The sequence below is a fragment of the Dama dama genome, chromosome 24, assembly GCF_033118175.1.
Source record: "Dama dama isolate Ldn47 chromosome 24, ASM3311817v1, whole genome shotgun sequence".
Lineage (NCBI taxonomy): Eukaryota > Metazoa > Chordata > Mammalia > Artiodactyla > Cervidae > Dama > Dama dama.
The window spans coordinates 63,168,706-63,190,407 of NC_083704.1; the positions used below are offsets into that span (position 1 = coordinate 63,168,706).

At 51.4% G+C, this 21,702-nt stretch overlaps 1 protein-coding gene across 2 annotated transcripts in view; it reads right to left on the minus strand.

Annotated features, from left to right (window-relative positions):
* RAB7A (RAB7A, member RAS oncogene family) overlaps positions 1 to 21,702 on the minus strand; it is a 44,318-nt gene that overhangs the window by 11,002 nt on the left and 11,614 nt on the right. The gene's annotated exons all lie outside the window — the stretch shown is intronic.

The window sequence follows — 21,702 nt, forward strand, 5'->3', positions numbered from 1 at the left end:
TACACTGATCTCTCTTCTCCTAATGGTTTCTGTCTAGACCGTTTTCTTCTCTATCTCCAGTGCTCAGCAGACAGTTACCAAATATTGGCAGAAACAACGTTTGATTTTGCAGCTCGAGACCATGTTTCCCCAGAAAGCCCTTCAGGAAGTCTTCGGAGCCTGGACCACACAGCATGGAAGAGGCCCCACTGGTGCTCAACCTCCTGCCTCACCCTGACCCCGGATCACTTTCCTTACGGTCACGGGCCTCGTGGTCCTCAGTAATGCCTCAGAGACTTTCAAGGGAAGAGCAGCGTCAGGAGGGCAGCAGTCCCGACCCTGGACCGGTGTCGGGGCCACACCTGAGGACCACGATGAGCTCCCCTCGGCGCTGATCCCGAGAGGGCTGGGGGCTGCCACCGCCTCCAGAGCACAAGTGTCCTCAGAAAGGACCCCACACCTTCCAGGGACCTGGAGCCCTGGCCCTCCTCAGGAGACACTGGACAGGCCGGGCAGAGACGACTGGGAACCAGCAGGGGCAGCGTCCGCTTCCCCCCCGTCAGCGGAGCAGGGACCTCGGGGGGCCTCGGGGCTTACACGGGACCGAGCAGGGAGGGCGTGCACTCGACAGAGCCTGGTGTCCTTCCAGTCCAGGCAGACAAGACTCTCCGGACGGGGCCTGACAAAAGCCACTTCTGGCTCTTCTTCACCTGCCTGGCTTCCTGAAGGCTGAGGCTGACGGCACTGGCTGCCACAGGGCCGTGACTCAAGAAGGGAAAGAAGGGAATTCCTGGCCCCACACTCCCCAGCGCTGTGACCTCGGACACACCGGTCAACCTCTCTGCTGGGAGAAGGAAAACAGCTCTTAAGCCCGAGGAAGGGTGTCAGGCCTGGATGAGGTGGCCTGGCCTCAACACCCCGACTCTGAGCCGTCATTTCTGGGGGCTCCCCACGAGAGACACATCCAGCACAAGAGCCACTGTGCTCCACGAAGCCCAAGGCTGGGGGCCCATCAGGTACGCCCAGCCCCTCCCCACCTATCAGATGCAATCGCCAAGTGAAGACACGTGACCATAAGCAAAGCTTCCCCCAACAGAGGCACTCATGTGCCTTCAACAGGGTTCCCAAAGGGTTCCAGGAAGTCAATGAAAGGTCAATTCTCACTCAGGGGAAAGGTTTCTGTCCATCTTAACCCAAGATGTTTAAGAATGGGATTACTGAGATTAAGAATGGGATTAACTGTTTAAGACTGGGATTACTGAGTCAAAAGTATAAAAGCACTATTATGACTTTTGCTAATTCACTTTCCTGAAGGATTTTCCAAATTTAACTGCAGCCACTGTTGCAGTACTTAACAGATATAGGATCTAAATGAGAAAAATTTTACTGAGACAAAGAAAATCAGAATAAATGAAGAGATACCTCCTATAGGAAGCCTTAATGTAAAGATAAAAGTTCTTCCCTATTTAAATAATTCCAAGGATTTGGGGGGAATGGGATGAAGTCATTCTATCTTTCTTAGTAAAAAATGAACAAGAGTCCCTCCCAATCCTTTCAAAAAACAGTAGTGACAGGGAACTGGCCTAACCATCTTGGAAAGTATGTTATAAAAACACAGCATTAACATGATGGGCTGGAATTCCAGTGTTGCAGAACTCAGCAGTACAAGGCTGACCCCCCACTCAGTGGAGAGAGCGGGGTTAACAGCCCTGCAGGCTCGTCTTCCAAAACAGGGCAGAGGTGGGAAGGTAAGCAACGCACAAACCAGCAGGTCTCTCCTGGAGGGGAGGGTCACAAACGACTTCCTTTTCTTCATATTCGCTTACCGTCATCTTTCCAGGGGCAAACGACCTTCAAACTCAAAAAGTTATTTCCATTTTGGAGGAAAACGTTCACTGTTGATTTTTCCACTTGGTTCTGCTTGCAAGAGCATTCCTGACCGCCGGGACACGCACCCCCACGCAGCTCCTGTCAACAGGCGAGGGGGGGTCGCGGCCAGGGCCAACCCAGAGGACGCCACCGGCTTCACACTGGCAACCACTAAGAGCTATGTTTTTGTACATAATGTTCTCTGGGATCGAAGAGCGGGACACTTGTTTCTAGACAAGCGCGAAGTTAAAAACAAAACCAAGGCAAACCTGGAACACAGGTCTGCGCAAGGAGCAGAGCCTCCAGAGTCCTCTCTGGCAGCACCTGCCTTGTTACCCTCGACCAACAGCATCTCCACGGACTGCTGGAGACACAGACCGCTCTGAAAAACCCTACAACCCCGGGGCCTGGGAACAGGCCCTGAGAGAACACCCACCAGCCCAGGAATCTCTCCCAGAGTCTTTCTAGAAGAAGGGACACTCATGGCATATCCCCTCATGGCATATCCCCTCCTTCTGTCCTCAAACCCAGCATGATCAGTGCGCATCACTGTTCCACGGGCTGCAGGGATTCCTTCCCCAGGGACACTGTTTCTCCGGTGGGAAATCAAAAGCTAGACTCCCCCCACACACACCTGGAGTCACCGCTCTCATCTCTGAAGCTGAGCAGCCAACTGGCCATAAAAGCAGAGCCAATAAGGAAGCCGCAAGCAGGCAGAACCATCAGGAAAACACCGTGACCCAGCCCAGGCTCTGGGCTGTGCACGGCCAGTGAGGACTGCCGGAGAAGGTGGGCGGGGGCCCGGGGACAAAGGGACGCGGAGGGGAGGAGCAGGAAGCCGGGCCATCTCCACCTCTGCCGCCAACCGGAGGGCAGCCCCTCAACCAGGGCGCTGCCCCCGTGTCGGCCACGCGGGGGCGCACCCCACGCCGAGTCCCCGAGGTTTATGCAACTTGAATCTTGGGGTCCTCTCATCATGCAGCCTGTGTGCTCCAAGCAAGCCTTCCGCTGTGATGGTGTCAGCCAACAGCCTGCTGGTCTGATGTCCCGTTTACAGCCAGCACCCCCAGGGGAAACTCAGCAGCAAAGAGCTACCAGAAGGCTTCAAGAGGACACTGGGAGCGCTCGAGAAGACGCAGGAGACACGCCAGGGAGCAGCACACCGACGAGCCGCGCGGGCGCCTCAAGGGCCGCGACCTCAGCTGGGGAGTGAGACGCGCTCTGCTCCAGGAGGAGACGACTGAGCCTGGACTGGAAGGAGGGGAAGGGCGCCAGGATGTCCCAGGCAGGACGACCCGCTGACCGCCAACACTGCCCCAACACGCCCCGTCTCCCCCGGTGCTCCTTCCAGGGTGTTCCTGCCACGCCACGCTGCCCCCCAGGTGCCCTCCGCACAGGAGGACGGGGGACAGTCCCGGCGACGGACGTGAGAATGCAGGTCCGGGGAGGCCCCGAGCACCTCCTCCTAGGCTTGGCGCGCAGCGACGTGCCAGGGTCCCCACACAAGCACAAGGTCAGCACTCTCTGAGAGGAAGACCCCTAAGCCCCTGCCCACCACTCAGCAGGAAAGGCCTGGCTGGCATTCTCACCAGGGCACATTCTCTGGAGCTGCCACAGCATCAACTTACATCATGGGGGAGCTATAGCCATGGGGCGGGGCCTCTGGGGTGTGGGGCGCGGCCTCTGGGGTGTGGGGCGGGGCCTCTGGGGTGTGGGGCGCGGCCTCTAGAGTGTGGGGTGGGGCCTCGAGCTGCAGTGCAGACTCTCTAGCAGTGGAGTAGGTTCAGTTGTTGCACCACGTGGGATCTCAGTTGCCCGACCAGAAATTGAACCTGCACCCCCTGCCCTGAAAGGCGGATTCTTAGCCGCTGGACCACTGGGGAAGTCCCTATGAGGGCTTTTCTAACAGTGTGAAAAACGTACCTAGTCAACCAGTATTCCTAGTATTGTTACTTCAGACCTTCCAAATCTCATCACCGCAGCCTCTCACACTAACTCGCTGGCCTCTGCGACACTCGCATGTTAACTCACACACGTGTGTCTGAGGTCCTAGTGAAACGTCTAAGACAACTCACAGCTTCGTTTACGTGCATCTTGCAGTCCGTCACACTGCGCCCACTGGGACCGCGCCAACCAGCGAACGCTGCGGCAGAGCAGTCGCTGGAGGAAGACGCGTGCCCGCGCCAGAGGAGAAAAAGCACAGCTGCAGAGTGGGCGCGCAGTGACTGCCCACTCGGGTTCTCACCTCCGCGTCTACTGTTCTGCGCCAACAGTTCAGGCCTGTGCGCCCGAGAAGCATGGCTCCCCGCTCTCGAGATCCTAATCCAGCTGATCAGACGACCTCAGACTAAGGCCTATGTCCTGACACCCTCCTCCATGCCTCACACTTAACCACATGCACTCACGAGCCCCTGTCCCTTTCAGGACACTGGTCACTAGCTGCGACCTCGGGGAGTAAGCACACCCACTTTGGCTCAGACACCTGCTGAGGGTGCAGTAAAGTGTCAGTTACTGGGTTGGACGTTGGGGTTGACCTATCCCTGGTGTCCAGTGGTTAAGACTTCATGCTTTCAACGCAGGGGGTCCAGGTTCTGGTCAGGAAGCACCTGGGGCAGTCAAACAAACAAGAAGGCCGCAACGACTCCTTGTGAGCTGAATAAAGCGTTCTGTTCTGTAGCTTTTGGGTGGTCAACTGGGAGCTCCAGGGGCCAGATGCAGCTGGCTATTTCACACCTCACTGGACAAGGGCTTTGGTGTGACTCCATACACGGGGAGGCCACGTGCAGAATGAGTCCAAGCACCCAACACCGTAATGGGCCCTCAGGAGTCACTTTTCCCCACCCTGTGCTGGGAGAGACACCCGGGGCACCCACACCCCACCCGGCTCCCGCGTGCACAAACTACCTCCCGCGCAGGGAACTGCTCTCAGCCACCCACACCCTCCAGCACCGCTCTCAACACCTTCCCTCAACCCCTGCCCACGCAGCCTGCCTCTGGATCCGCAGCCTCCCGGCTGCCGCCCTCTGCCTGGATCAGACTCACTGTGCTTCTCACCACACCTGCCTCATTGTACATGCATCATCCATTAGTGAAACACGGTGATGCCGAAAGAACATGGAGAATTTTACAAACGTCTAAGAGCTCCCTCAGGGTGGAAGTCCTTAACTGCACAGGAAGGTACCAGCAGCCTCAGCAGTCATCCCAAACGTCCAGGAAGTATACTGCCACTGGGCTAAGCTTCACGACCATGCCAACCCTCTGCTGGTCCAGGCCACGCATTCCCCGTGTGGGTGTCACTAACCATGGTCTGCAGCCCTCCAGAAGCCAAGCATAACGACACAGTACATCCATGGTATTAAAATTTCACTGGGGCAAAAAAAAAAAAAAAAAATCACTGGGGCAGGGGAGACAGTTGGCAGGGTGGGGGTGGGATTTGGATCTGCAAAGGCCTGGGGGGCAGAAGGGAGATGTGATCATGAAAGCGGTGGGAGAAGGCTGGTCTAAACTGGGCAGTCCTCTGCAGCAGCCGCGCCCGCCCGCCGGCCTGCGTGCAGAGAGCACTTGCGTCCCCGCAGCTGCAGCGTTCTGCGGTGTCTGCGCGGCGCCGCTCTCGGCAGCCCTGAGGGTCCTACCGGCACTGTCGGCGGTCCTCACACGCCTCCCACCGCAGCGGATGGCGTTCATCACCACCTGGCCCCTCTTCTTTCCCTCTTGAAAACACAGTAAGTACTAGCTCTTCACCAGCAACCTTAGGCACCAGTGCACACGTGGGCTTTCATCAGAACGCCACAGGAGTACACTGGCTGCATCCTAACCATTTCAAAGTACTCAGAACCACTGGTCCTGGCTGACCAGGAGCGTCCACACGGTCCCCCAGGCCTGTCTGAAAGCCACAGCACTGTGGACGACACCGGGAGCATGAAGGACCAGACAGACCGCACTGACCCGGAGCAGGCGGCCTGCAGAAGGTCAGACTAGGAGACGTCGCGCAGATCTCAGAACCTCCCGGGACCAGGCGTGGACGTCCGCTCCTGACAGTGCTGAGCGTCCCAGCAGATCCTCTGCCTGCAGGTGTCTGTGTAAGGCGTCACGCGCACTTCTTCTCAAGGACTCTCGCAGGAACCGTGGTGACTGAGGTGTGCCCCAGGGCTAGACCGACTCCTGAACAACTCCTCCCCGACCACGTCCCAGTCAAGACGCCGAAATTAAAAAAATACCCAGTCAGCTAAGTGACAGTCTGTCTCCACACTGGGCAATTTTTAAGGCTCCACATCACACAGAGCACAGAATGCATCATATCACACGTGCGGTCAGGTTAGATGCCGACAAGTTAATGCCACTGGCCACGGATCTACGACCCAGAGTTCAGACAGGGAGGCCCAGGTCATGCAGTACACCACCACCACCTGGACAGCAGCCAGAGAGGCAGGGCACGTTTCATCAGCGACAAGGAAGGGTGGGAACCGGGACAGACAGACCCCAGCAGCACCCACGGGGGGGCGGCGAGCCAGCGGAGAGCTTCCCTCCGCCGGCAGCATCCTCCCCAACCAAGGCCAAGCCCCGTCAGGGCTCCGGCTCCTCCCAGCGCGCCTGCTGTTCTCCGGCCCACAGGCCCAAACAGGGCTCGCCCTGCCGGCGGCGCCCCCTCCTCAATGGAGGCTCTCGGTGGCCGCTGGGCCCCTGGACGGGTATCCAAGGGCCCTTCCGTTCTGAAGATTCGCCAGCTCAGGACTGGCTTGTCCCACACCCTCTCCCACACCGTGAAAACCTCAGTCCCCCGTGCCCACTGCCAGGCCACCCTGATCCCACCACCACTTCAGGGAACAAGATCACAGGACCACACACCTGTGGTTCACAGCATTTACTGCTTTGGCATGAAGTGGGGCGCTACCCCCAGGGAAAGACAAATTAGAGCAGCAACTCTCGCCCAACGTTTGGGGTCCCAGTCTCCGAACCTCGAGCACTGCCTGTGTCCAAGTCAGACACCAGGAATACAGGAGCCCCAGGAGCCCCACGCTTTGTCCCAGGGCCACTGTCCTCAGAACAGACCCCTGGAGCAAAGACAACATTTCATATCAAGTCATCAAACTACATTAAACCAAATATGTAACCACTGGGGCTTTAATTCACAAAGCCTCCTCACCAAAACATTTTTAAACAAGTGTTCAAAAATTTCAGTATTAAATGAAAAAGTAGCCCAATTTAGCATTATGAGCTCATATTCCGTACGGAGACCTACAGTTAAGAGGGCGTGGGATGCCTCCTGCGGGGAACGGTGCACGGCTCGGAGCCCAGAGCCCAGCGCGCCCTGGCCCTCACTCCAGGCCTTCACTGCCCCTGACCAGCTGAACGTGTGGACACGATGGCGGAACACATGACTCTCAGACACACAAACGGGTTCTACCAGGACAAGCTTCTGGCGTGGAAAAGCCAGCTTTGTCACCAGCTGCAGGTTCCTTACAACACTGCTGACCTCCCATGCATATCTGCTCTTTGTTCATTTCGTAAGTGACAGTCATGATACTATCTTTTCTTGAAAATTGTCTTTTAGCAATACCCATCACCTAGGGACTTCCCTGGTGGTCCAGTGGTTAAGACTCCAAGCTTCCACTGCAAGGGGCACAGGTTCAATCCCTGGTCAGGGAACTAAGATCTCCCACAAGCCACATGATTAAAAACAAACAACAAAAAGACCCCCGATATCCACTCCAAACAAGGCTACTCTGATGCCTGTCTCTGAAGAGTAAGTCTATTCAAGTACTAATTGTGGTTGTTCTTTTTCAATTTGGAACCAGACGTTGTTCCATGTCCAGTTCTAACAGTTGCTTCTTGACCCACATACAGGAGTCTCAGGAGACAGGTAAGGTGGTCTGGTATTCCCATCTCTTGAAGAATTTTCCACAGTTTGTTGAGATCGGCACAGTCAAAGGCTTTACCGTAGGCTTTCTCTATGATCCAACGGATTTTCGCAACTTGACCTCTGGTTCCTCTGCCTTTTCTAAACCCAGCTTGTACATCTGGAAGTTCCTGGCTCACCTACGGCTGAAGCCTAGCTTGAAGGATTTTGAGCATTACCTTGCTAGCATGTGAAATGAGTGCAATTACGCAGTAGTCTGAACATTCTTCGGCACTGTCTTTGGGATTGAAATGAAAACTGACATTTTCCAGTTCTATGGCCACTGCTGAGTTTTCCAAATGTGCAACACTTTTATATTGATTGGAACACTTCAACAGCATCATCTTTGAGGATTTTAAATAGTTCAGCTGGAATTCCATCACCTCCACTAGTTTTGTTAGTAGTGATGCTAAGGCCCACTTCACTTTACACTCCAGGATGTCTGGCTCTAGGTGAGTGACCACACCATTGCAGTTATCCCAGTCATTAAGACCTTTTTTGTAGAGTTACTGCTGTGTATTCTTGCCACCTCTTCTTCATCTCTTCTGCTTCTGTTAGGTCCACACCGTTTCTGTCCTCTATCGTGCTATTCTCCCATGGAAAGTTCTTGTGATAGCTCCAGTCTTGAAGAGGCATCTAGTCTTTCCTACTCTGCTGTTTTCCTCTACTTCTCTGCACTGTTCATTGAAGAAGGCTCTCCTTGCTATTCTCTGGAACTCTGCATCAGTTGAGTACGTACCAGTTAGGATTCTCCAGAGAAACAGAACCATGGATCCAAGGATGAAGGAACAGAACCTAATGCTTCTGTTGGCACCATATAAAAGCCTATGTTTTACCATTAAAGTGAGATTTCAAATGTGCTGTTAAAAATAAACTTCACATACATGAGATTCACGTTTCTGTAAGGATGTATAAGATCATGGAATACACACATGAAATGTAGCATTTAGACTAGAGAGGAAGTTCTCACAACATTACAGAGGTTGAGATGCCCCCCGATCGGCAATCTGAAGACCTGGAAACCAGGCAACCTGGTGTTAGGTCTTGGCTGAGTGGGGAGCTGGGAAAACCTCCGACCGGGAGAATTCTCCCCCCTCAGCCTGTCGCCCTCGGCAAGCCTCCCAGGCCTGGACGAGAGCAGTCTGCCCTGCTCAGCCCACACGCCCAGCTGTGCACCTCACCCAGAAACACAGCATGGACACCCTGGAAGCACGTTTCAGGCTAACCCCTGGGGGCCCCTGCCTCTCAGGCTGACACAGAAAATTCACCAGCACACCAGGCAGGTGTGAAAGCCCCGCAGACTTCAGAGCTCAGCTCCTCTGGCTGATGAGGAAGTCCGAAGTGCCCACTACCCTGCCTCCACTACCAAGGTTACTATCCGAAGGTCACTACTCAAGTGTAGCTTTACAAGGATTCAAAAGCAGTGCGTGCAAGATTTGGCAACACACAGATCCACCTGCCTCCCAAGATCACTGACGGCCAGCTTGCTTCAGTAACATTTAGGAAAATCACTGCTAAACACTCACTCAGGGTGGACACGCGCCAGTCGCCCACTAGCAAGGAGAAGAGCTGAACGTCCCGTCTCCAGGTCAGGTGCACGCAGCACTGTGAGGCGCACGCCGCGTGCAGACCACGGTCCTCCTCCTCAGGGGGACAGCCGCCCCGGAGCAGGGCTCGCAGCTTCCCGGCCGGCGCGGTGACCACCCGGGAGGTGCCCACAACGTCACATCTCGAGGTCAGAGACCTGCCAGCTGAGACACCGTCGGGCTCTGACTTGGGAGGAAGCCCGCGTCTGGAGCGGAGACCCACACCCCAGTGAGAGCACCTGTGAGCGCCTCACCCGTGAGCAGCCACCGTGACTACTCCCAGGGCCTTCCGTCAGGGCGAGCAGAGGCCCCGCGCGGGTCACACATGCAGCATGCAGCGGCCCTCCTCGCCTGCCCCGGCCCGACTTCTCTCTCGGCACTGGCCTTCTGCAAACAGCTCTCGGGCACCGGGTCCTCTCCTGCCTGGCGTATCTCACTCGGCCTGCTTTCAAGGGCTGTCCAGCTTGCGGCCCACACTGGAACTCCAGTCCTTTACATGGTGAGTAACACACCCCGCATCCAGATACTGTGCTTCGCTTATCTGTTTACCAACACGCAGAGTCTTTCCACCCGACGACTGCTGTGAGTAATTCTGCCATAAACCACGGTGTATGGTTTATGCTGGAGATCCTGATTTCAAACCTGGTGGGTAGACGCACCTAAGTGCCAGGACATATGGTAATTTTCTGTAATCTGCGCACGGCTCTCCACAACTCCAGCATTTTACATTCCTACCAGCAATATGCAAGGGTCCCAATTTCCCTAAGTCTCAGCAACACATATTTATTTTAAAAATAAAGAGCCAGACTTCCGTGGTGACTCAGTGGTAAAAAATCCACCTGCCAATGCAAGAGACACAGGTCTGACCCCTGGTCCAGGGAGATCCCACATGCTCTGGAGCAACCACGCCCGCGCTCCACGACTCCCGCGCCCGTGCTTTAGGGCGGGCAGGCCGCGCCCCTGCAGCTCAGAGCCCAGAGCCCGCGCCCCGCGAGGGGCCACTGCAGGAAGCCCGCGCGTGGCGACTAGAGCCCCCGCTCGACACAGCCAGAGACAGCCTGAGCAGCAGCGAAGACCCAGCACAGCCAGCCAGCCATCAATCAATCCATCAATCAATCAATCAATCAATCAATCAATCAATCAATCAATATTACTTAGGGTGGGGGAGAAAAGAGCCACCGCAATCCAAGTGCAGCATGTATCACCGTTCTGAATTTCCCTAACAACGAGTGGTGCTGTGTATTTATTTTTTGTGTGGATCAGCCATTTCCACATCTTTTTTGGAGAAATGTCTACTCTGATCCTGAACCATCTATAATCAAGTTGCTTGTTTGCTGTTGAGTTGTTCAAACTTTAAATATGTATTCTGAATATAAGCCTTATCAGACGTACAATTTGATAATATCTTCCCTATTTTGTAGGTTGTCTTTTTACTCCCCTAACTCTGTGCTTGGAAACATAAAAGCTTTAATTCTGATGAAGCCAAATTTATCTATTTTTTCTGTTGTTGCAGGTGCCCTTGGTATCACAGCCACTGCATCACCGCCAAATTCAACACCAGGAATCTCGCCTTGTTTACTTCTGAGAGTTTCACAGCTGTCTTTTTTTTTTTTTTTTGCAGCCCTGAGCAGCATGTGGGATCTTGGTTCCCTGACCAGGGATCAAATCCTCGTCTCCCGCAGTGCAAGTGTAGACTCTTAAAACCACTGGACCACCAAGGAAGAAGTCCCTCACTTTTTTACTTTTACCTCTTAAGACTGAGATCTTTGAGACTGAAATGTAAGACACAACACCATAAAACTCCTAGGAGAGAATGCAGACAAAACATTCTCTGATGTAAGTCATTCCAATGCTTTCTTAACTGACGTCAGTCTCCCACAGCAATAGAAATAAAAACTGAAATAAACAAATGGGAACTAATCAAACTTACAAGCTTTTGCACAGAAAAGGAAACCACAAAGAAAGGGAAAAAATCTACAGAATGGGAGAAAATATTTGCAAATGATATGACTGACAAGGGTCTAACTTCCAAAATATACAAACAGCTCTCACAACTCAATAACAACAACAAAACACAACAAACAAATAGCCACAGAGCAACTAAGTCCACACACCGTAACTAGAGTGCACGCATCGCAACGAAAAGGTGTGGCGTGACAAAATGAACACTCCCCATGCCACAAACAAGATCTGACACAGCCAAATAAACTTTAAAAAAAAAAAATTTGGGGCAAAAGACCTAAATAGACATTTCTCCAAAGAAATACAGGCAGCCAACAGACACATAAAAATATGCTCAATATCGTTAATTATTCCAGAAATGCAATTCAAAACTACAATGAGGTACCACCTCACACTGGTCAGAATGGCCATCACTAAAAAGTCTACAAATAATAAATTTGGGAGGGGGTGTGGAGAAAAGGGAGCCCTCCCACACTCTTGGTAGGAATTTATCAATAGGCTGGTGCAGCTACGAGGGAAGTTCCTCAAAAACTAAAAATAGAGTTGTCGTATGATCCAGCAATCCCACTCCTGGGCGAATATCCGGACAGAACTCTAAGTCAAAAAGACACACGCACCCCAAGGCTCAGAGCAGCACTGCTCACAGCAGTCAGGGTCTGGGGACAACTCGGGTGCCCAGCGGCGGACGAGTGGACGGGGCGGCTGCGGCACGTGCAGAAGAGCAACAGCGTGCGCGGCAACGGGGGTGCAGCTAGCTGGGGCTCCCCGGCAAGGGAGGCAGGCCGGGGGAAACAGCCCTGCACCACCTACACGTGAGGCCTGAGCCGCCAGAGAGGCCTGCTTAAGGAGGCGGCTCAGGACCGAGCCAGCAGGGCTTTCTCTGCAGCTGCCAAGAGGAAGCGAGGCGCGGAGGGGCTGGACTGGGAGGTCAGAGTGAGCGGGGCAAACTGTTACGCAGGACGGACAAGAGCAAGGTCCGACCGTACAGCGCGGGGACCACACATTCAGTATCCTATGGTAAACCACAATGGAGAAGACGAAAGAGAATATGACGTATAGCTGAGTCGCGTGCTCTACAGGAGACGTCAAAACAACACATAAATCAACTATTCTTCAATACAAAGCAGCTTCAGGTCTCTGATCTAACTCTGTGTGTGACGACAAGTCCAAACCCCTCTGCAGGCAGACATTCCCCCGGCACCATCACCAGCCACGGAAGCCACTGCTTTCTCCACGGGACGCACTTGGCACCTTTGCCAAAGGTCAATTCACCTTGAAAGTGAAGATTAATGTCTGGGCTTTCTAGTCTGTTCCGCTGGTTTACACATGTGTCCTATTCCAGTATCACACTGTTCTAGTTACCACAGAGTTTTGCAGTTTCAAGATCTGGATGTGGGAGACCTCCAACTTTTGAGCTTTCAAAATTATTTTGACTACTGAGGGTCCCATGGCTTTCAGGACAGGTTTTTCTATTTATGCAAAAAGAAAAAAAACAGTCATTTGGAATTTTGACAAGGATGGCACTGAATCTGTAGATGGTTTCCCAACAATACTAACTTTTCTAATCCATAAATGAGATGTCTTTCCACTTACTTACATCTTTAACTTCTCTCAGCAATGTTTATAGTCTTTCATTTAGAAGTCTTTTTCATTTACCAAGTTAAAATTTATTCCAAAGTATTTTATTTCTTTTGATGCTGCTGTACATGGAACTGTTTCCTTAATTTCTTTTTCAGACTGTATCCTGAAATTTGCTAAATTAGTTTATTAGCTCTAAGAGGTTTAGCTTTTTAATTTCAGGGTATGAACTCTGTAAGGCACTCCACATATAAGATCATGTATCTCTTTCCTGTCCAATTTGGATGTCTTTTCTTTTCCTTGCTGAACTGCTCTGGCTGGAACTTCCAGTAGGGTTTTGAAGAGAAGTGGTAAAGTGGGCATCCGTGCCTTGTTCCTGATCTTAGAAGACAAAGTGTGTCCTTCACCACTGTACATGATGTTCACTGTGGATTTGCCATATACGACTTTTACTATGTTGAAATAATTTCCTCCTATTCCCAGTATTTCGACTGCTTTCATCCTGAAAGGGTGCTGTCTTCATCATCAGCTGAGATGATGGTTTTCCCCTTTCATTACGTTAACATGGTGTATTAACAATCACTCTTTGGTTGTGGAACCTACCTAGCATTCCAAGGAATAAATCCAAGCAAGGAATAAATCCCACTTGGTCCTGGCACATAAACCCTTTTAACAGACTGCCAAATTAAATGTTACAGGTATTTTGTTAAGGACTTTTGCACCACTGTCCTAAGACACATTGACTGATAGTTTCCTTTTTTTGTAGTGGTTGTCTGACCTTTGTAGGAGAGCAATGCTGGCCTCCTTGGTGGCTCAGATGGTGAAGAATCTGCCTGCAACGCAGGAGACCAGGATTCAACTTCTGCGTCAAAAAGATCCCCTGGAGAAGACAATGGCTGCCCACGCCAGGACCCTTGCCTAGGAAACCCCATGGACGGGGAGTCTGAAGGGCAACAGTCCGTGGGGTCACAAGGAGCTGGACACAATGGAGTCACTAACACTTCACTTCCAATACAGGCCTCAGAATGAGCTAAGAAATGTTTTCCCCTCGAAGTTACAGTTTGGGAAGAACACGTACGCAGGGTTATGTTTACAACGGATCACCAACAAGGCCCTAGTACAGCACAGGGCACTCTGCTCAATGTGATGCGGCAGCCTGGGTGCGAGGGGCGTTTGGGGGATAATGGATACACGCACATGTGTGGCTGAGGCCCTTCACCGTTCACCTGAAACCATCTCAACTTTGCTAACAGGCCATGTCCCAACACAAAAAAAGAAGAAGAGGCAACGTTCTCCCCTCTTCAGTATCTGGGAAGAATCTGAGAACTGGTCTTAGATCTTTAACCGTTAGAATTCACCAGTGAAGTCATTAGATCCAGGGCTTTTCTCTGTCAGGAAGCTCTTGGTAACTGATTCCATCTCCTAGTTGACAACAGTACGATTCCTATTTTCTATTTAGTTCGGCAGTTTGTGTATTTCTAGGAACCTGTTTCATCCAGGCTATGCAATTCATTCTCGTACAAGTGTTCCTAGGACTCTTTTAGAATCCTTTTTATTCATAAAAACGGGTAGTCATATCTCCACTTTTCTGATTTTAGTGATTTGAGCCTTTAAAAAATTTGCAGTTAATCTAAAGGGTTTTCTGCTCTAACCCTTTTAAGCTTTGGGTTTAAACTGTTCTTCTTTTTCTAGATCCTTGGGAAGTGAAGTTAGGTTGGTGATTAGAGATCTGTTTCAATGTTAGCACTTATGGAGATAGCTTCCCCCTCAGTACTTCGCTGGGTCCTCTACATTCTACTAGGCTGTGTCTGCAGGGTCACTGTTCCCAGAGCAGGGACTGAGCCTAGGCTTCCAGCAAGGAAAGCGCTGAGTCCTAACTGCTGCCAGTGAGTTCTCCATCCCTAGACGTTTTAAGATTTCTCTTGTGACTTCTTTGGCCCATTAGTTCTGTAAGAATGTGCTGTTTACCATCTATGGTATCTGTGGGTTTTCTAGTTTTCCTCTCGTTATTGACTTCTAACTTTATCTCATTGTGGTCCGAGAGGTACTTTGGGGACTTCCCTGGCGGTCCAGCGGTTAAGACCTTGCTTTCCAGCGCAGGGGGTGCAGGTTCCACCCCTAGTTGGGGAGCGCAGATCCCACATGCCTCAAGGCCAAAAACTCAAGCCATAAAACAGAAACAATAACTGTAACAAATTCAATAAAGACTTCAAAAATGGTCGACATCACAAGAAGAAAGAAAGAAAGGTACTTTGTATGATAACCTACTTTTTCAAACCTTCTGAGACTTACTATGGCTCAACATGTATTCTAACATGGAGAACGACCGTGTCCATCGAGAAGAATGTGTGTCCTGGTGGCGGGGGGCAGAGACCCGTGCCTGCTGGATGCGGTCCGTTTACTGTGTCACTCACGTCCTCCTCCTCCCGTACCTGCTGTCTGGGCCCATCCATAGTCAGCGTTACTGTCAAGCTTCTCCGCCTTCAGCTCTGTTCATTTCTGCCTCACGTATTTTGATGGCTGTGGAATGGTGTGTACCTGTTTATCACTGCCTAACCTTCCTGCTGTACCGAATCTTCCACTAATATGCTCTGTCTTGTAAGCTTTTTTTTTTTGACTTAAAGTGTACTTCACCTCAGATGAGTACAGTCGCCCTCTCTTTTGGTTACTATTTGCATGAGTCCTTTCCACATCCTTTCACACTGAACATTTTTCTGTCTTTGGCTCCGAAGTAAGTCTCCTGTGGAGAGCAAGTAAATGGTTCATGTTTTTCTATCCAAACTGCCAATCTATCTTTTGACTGGCAAGTTTAACGCATTCACAGTTCCAGTCCTTTTCCTGCTTGTTTTTCATATGCCTTATTGCTTCTTTGTCCCCCATTCCTGCACAGCCATCTTCTTTTGTTATTAATTGATTCTTTATAGCAAAACATTTTCAATTCCCTTCTCATTTCCTTGTGAGTATATCCCATAGCTGGCTTTTTCCTTGTGGTCATGGAACCACATTTAACATCCTGAAGCTGCAGCAGTTTAACAGGCCACTCTCCACCAGCTTAACTCCAGTAACATACAAAGCCGTTCCCATACAACTCAGACCCCACGCCCTCTCATTCACAGATGTCACAAAACCACAGCGTTACGTATCGCGTCCTCCCAAAAGATGAACTCAGTTTCTAAGTATGTTAGTCCCTGAAATCGAGTGGAAACAAAAAGGTGAGTTACAACAGCACCAGCCTTTCTAATCGTCTGTGTGACTCCTTCCACCAGACCTTTACTTCTTCACGGGGCTGCGGGTCACTGTCCAGCACCCTCCAATCTGAGGGAAGCCCCTCACTGCAGGCAGGGCTGTGGTGAAGAACTCGCTCAGCTCTGGCTTCTCTGGAAAGCTCTCAAATTCTCTCTCAGTTTTGAAGGACAGTTTTGCCAGTTACAGGTTTCTTGTTTGACAAGTTTTTCCCCCCTCTATATTTTGAACAGAGCAACACAGCCTCCAAGGTTTCTGATGAGAAATTTACCAATAATCTTTGATTTTCAGCTGTTTTTATTGAAATACTTTTCACTTTGTTACTAACATCAGAATTGTTAGTTAGCACAAGTAGTATGTCTCAGACACTGCAGGTTTGGTTCTGACCACTGCAGAACAGTGAGGCTGCACTGAATTGAGTCACATGGACTTTCTGGTGCATGTAAGTTACGTTTACACTCCACTGTCACCTATTAAATGTGCAACAGTGCTATGTCTAAGAAAACGTACCTGCCTTTATTTCAAAATACTTAATTACCAGGCATCCCCTGACCCTTCAGGGAGTTGTAATCTTTCTGCAACAGTAACATCAAAGATCAGTGATCACAGATCACCACAACAAATATGGTAGTAAAGCTTGAAATATTTTGAGAATTACCAAAATGTTAGAGACCTGACCTGAGCAACTGCTGTGGGAAGAAAATGGTACTGACAGACTCGTTTGACACAGGATTGCCAACTTGCTAAGTGCTATAAAGCAAAGTGTGTTAAAATGAGGCAGGTAGGTAGCCCTGTCAGCACAGTTACTAACAGTAAGCAGAGTCAGCAGGTGACCACGGTACTGGGCCTCGCTGAGGCCTCCCTGCTGACAAGGAGGCTCCCGTGACTCTTCCAAGCTCCTCAACATCACCAGCCCATGTAGCTTCACCAGGTGACGCTGGGCCGGCTGAGTGTCAAGGTCATTAAGGGGAAGGAGCAGAGCTCCTCTGCCTCCAGGCACTTTCCCATGAAGGCCACGCACGAAGGTTTGGTGAGTTGCTCTGTGGCATGCGGGATCTTCCCGGATCGGGGATCAAACCCAAGTCTCCTGCACTGGCAGGCAGACTCCTCACCACTGCGCCACCAGGGCAGCTCCACTCTGCTCTTCTGATTAAAGTGCAGCTGACTCACCATGCTGCTCGCCTCTGCCGCACATTCTCTCTGACACTCTTCTCCACTGCGGCCATCTCAGGGCACTGAATGCAGTTCTCCGCGCGGTGCAGAGGCCTGTCATTTACCCACTCTGGACAACACTCTATGTCTGCTCTCCCAACGCCCACAGCCCCCTTCCCCTCCGGCAACCACACATCTGTGGGTCTGCTCCTGTCTGTGGTTTCTTTTGTTTTGCTGTGACGACACCATCTCCTCTGTCCTGTGAGCCTCGGGCCTGAGCTGGGTCACGGCTCCCTCCAGTCGCTCTCATCAGGCCAAGGTGGACCAGGAGAGCTTCATCCATGTACACGCAAGCTGCGCTCACTTCTCTTCAGGCTTTTCTGCTCCTCACATGGAATCACTTCAGCTGTCTCACTCTTCTGCCTGCTCATGTGGCTTTTAAACCCTTCTGTAAGCTTCCCCTTTCAGCTACTGTACTTTGCTGTTTCAAAACTGTTTCCTTGTCTAGAAGTACTTTTTCTTGATATCCTCATTTTGTTCAGACACCTATCCCCAATTTCCTTTCCTTCTTTGCCCGCCGTCACCTTTGGCTCCTTGAGCACATTAACATGCTTGATTCAATGTCTTTGACTAGTATCGTCATGTCACCGCCTCCTTTGGGAGGGTTTCCGTCAAACTCATTTTTCCTGTGAAAGGCCACACATTGCCTTTGTCTCTGTCAGTTCAGTTCAGTTGCTCAGTCGTCTCCGATACTTTGCGACCCCATGGACTGCAGCACTCCAGGTCTCCATGTCCATCACCAACTCCCAGAGCTTATTCAAACTCAAGTCCATCAAGTCGGTGATGCCATCCAACACATCCTCTGTCCCCTTCTCCTCCCGCCTTCAATCTTGCCCATCATCAGGGTCTTTTCCAATGAGTCAGTTCTTCACATGAGGTGGCCAAAGTACTGGAGTTTCAGCTTCAGCATCAGTCCTTCCAATGACTATTCAGGACTGATCCTTTAGGATGGACTGGTTGGATCTGCTTGCATTTCTTCCTGCGGTTCTCTGTATGTTCCGTATTTTCTGTTGTTGAGAGTTTCACTGTGGTGTTCTGGAGATCTGTCTCCCTCCCTCCAGGGCTGCTGTCTGCTGTGAGCTAGAAGCGTTCACCGTGAGCACACCACTCTCACCCTGAGCACACCACTCGCAAGAACAGCAGCCGTCTCCTTGCAAGGCTTCATCCAGTCAGACCCCGGGGCTCCAAAACAGCCAATTCCAACCATTCTTTCCAGCTCAGTGCTGACCTGGTAGAGGGGCTGCTGCTCAGGTTTCCTAGCCCACCATTTTGCATAACATCACTGTGGTCTACAGTCTTTAACTATCAGTGATTTTGTCTGATTTCTAGACCTTGATCAAACTCATCTAAGCCCTTGAATCACTGCTAATTCTCTCAGCAGAAAATGCCAGGTACATGCATATCCTTCCAGCATAACGTATGATGTGGTTTCTAGTTTTGGCAAACCATCAGAATGGGTCACCCTTCCTTCAAAGTACCTCCTTCCGTAAAACTCTTGTGACCACAGGAAGGGATGAAGCAAAGATCCGCTCCTCTAACAGCACAGACCCCAACATCAACCCCGAGGCTGTGGCTTCACACACTGTTCAGAACACTGGAGGTGGACCCAGCATTAAGAGGAGCGTGGCACAGAGTCTACCTCTAGAGTCTTTATTCCAGGACAACTGTCTAGGGCCCAAGGCTGCAGCTGAAATCAATACTTCCAACTCTATATTCTAACCCCAAGCACATTAGGAACCTGGATATTGGCTACAATATTCCGCTTCTTTTGCCTTAAACATCTTTCTGGAAACACACATAAGAAACCACAGCCAACAGTCTCTGCGGGGAAGCACTGAGCCCTCCCACCAGAAACCTTCTCTCTGAAGCAGCTTTTTCTGCAGCAGTTACTTGTATCCGTGAGCAACCCACAGGCTACAATGTTTGAAAGAACTGATGTGCTAACAGCCAGCAAATCCCATCCAACAAGTCCTTCCTCCAGCAACAACAGCCAAACGGCATCAACAACTGACCATCAGTCGCCCTGAGTGTGACGTGCGCACCGCCAGGCAGCAGGGGAAGTGAGAGCTCCTCTGTCACCAGAGGCAGGGGTGGCCAGGTCCTGGCTCGCCAGCACCGCCCAGCAGGGCCGCTTCCTCCTTTGCAGTGAGCCTGCTTCCTCTCAGGACTGCCCACCCCCTCTACCCAAGCAGGTCAAACAGGCTTCACTGCTTTCAGAGCTTCGACCTGACCAGGCTGGGCCGCATCACACCCGCGCCGTTCCAGCCGCAGAGCATCTCCACCGCGGGAATCACCGTGTGTTTCAACATGAAAACATGGATCGGCTCTGGTGGCAAACTGTGGTCAGGGCGGAAACAAGACCACCACAAAACTGCTTTCAGCCCCATCACGGCATTTCTACCTGGGCTCTCGAATAACCACGCAGCTGAAAGCGCAACCCCCCCAACCCCGCCCCGCGCTGCACCCAGCCCCAACTCGCCAGACCGCCCTCTTCACAGCCGACCACCACCTCACACTGAGTGAGGTCCAGAACCCAGGGGGCTGCTTCCAGGCACGACCACGACATGGACAGAGGGTCTCAGGTCCCCTCGTCTCCTCCCCTCCACACATCTCAGCCAAAGAAGAGCCCACGGAGGGAAGACTCTGTCTTCACTCCAAAACACATAGTCACAACACATGAATAATGCCAGCCAGAGTCACATGTACTACTAAATGCAGCTAGTTTTTTAAGGGTACAAATTCGGCTCACACTCTGTTAAGCTGAAGCCTACAAATGGTTTTGGTAGTGAAAACAAGCCACCAGAGGGTCCAGCATGGACTCCAGGTGGAGAGACCGAGGAACGCAGACGTGTGTCCAAGGCCCCCTCCTGGGCCGACACAGGGCACCCTCCGGGACTCGCGGACCTCCCCAGCACAGCCGTCCCTCTTCCAGACCTGACCGCAGCCCCCGCAGGGGACCCCTTGCCAGGCCTCTCGACTGGGCTAACATGGGCTAACATGGGCCACGAGCCTTCCCCCTCCTCCTCCCCAGAGACTGCGGGTACCTGCGAGTCTGGAGAGCAGACAGGAGTCCACGTGCATAGACGGTGAGCTACGCTGTTAGAAGTCAACAAGCAAGAGAAAGAGGGAAGGACTGGGTGACTAGGGTCCTTTTTCCTGTCAGAAAGGTAACTGCTTTCCCAACTCAGACTGCTAACATTTCCTTGAAAGTCATGAAAATTAAGACTGGCCCAATAGTCTACCCTTTATTTGTGAAAATTAATTCATAAAAAGAAGCATTTTTTAATGCGCTAAGATCCTACATGCCACCCCTGGACAAACATTAAATGAAGAAAACGTTTTAGAAATGCACCCGGAGTGCACATCATGAAGTCACTGCGTCTGCTCAGATGCTGCAGGAGGCCAGAGGCGGCACCACGGGAGACGCTGGAGAGTATCACGATCACAACCAAGCCCGGCCACCTGCGTCCCAGGCCATCTCTCCAGGGGACCGGGACACACCGGGCTGAGGCTTGTGCTCGGGGCCCGGGAGCCAGGTGCTCTCCTGCTGCAGAGCAGGCACGTGACCCGGGGGGGGCCGGTCCTTCCTCCCTCCACCTGGCCATCCCCCCAATCCGACGAATCAATCTCTCAGAAAAGCTAGTCAAGGACACAGGACAGCGGTAGGAGGAGCACCGATGTACTCAGGAGCAGACGCATCTCTGAGCACAGCTTCAACAGAGGTCTATGAAGACGGGGAACTACAAGCTTATCAAAAGGGATCACGAAGCAGAGAAGCCAGCAAGACAGCGGCAATGTCCTGGAAACAAAGAATGGAACAGAGCATCTAGGAAAGACGCGTGGGGAGGAAGTTAGAGTGTGCGATGAAAAAATGTCCAGCTGGTGAAGAAAGGATGACAGTGCAGTGAAATGCCGGAGCAAGCATACATGTGGAAAGAGCTGTCTAACGCCACATTACACAGAACTTTCAGACATGCTAGGTACTAGGGGAGAAAACTGGCACAGGGAAGGTGAAGGCCGGAGGATAAAACAGAAGGCAGAAAATGAAACAAGTTAACAGATGTGACTGTTCAAAGTTTCTATAGGACAAAAACACAGCCTCAACGGAACCAAGCAAGAGAAAGAAGCCAGGAACACTGCAACATGAAAAACCGATCATGTTCTTCCTATACAAAAAATACTCTTAAAAGCTATTACATAAAAACATCCTTGCTATATTTTTTTTAAAAAAAACCTTCCCCTGGGCCTTCAAGAAGAAAAGCCAAATAACAAAAGAAAAATAGCTAATCCCCTTTTTATAAAATTTTATCCATTATTCAAAGAAAGGTAAATGTTAAACAATGAGGCACTTTTAAAATTTTCCCCAGTAGTTACACT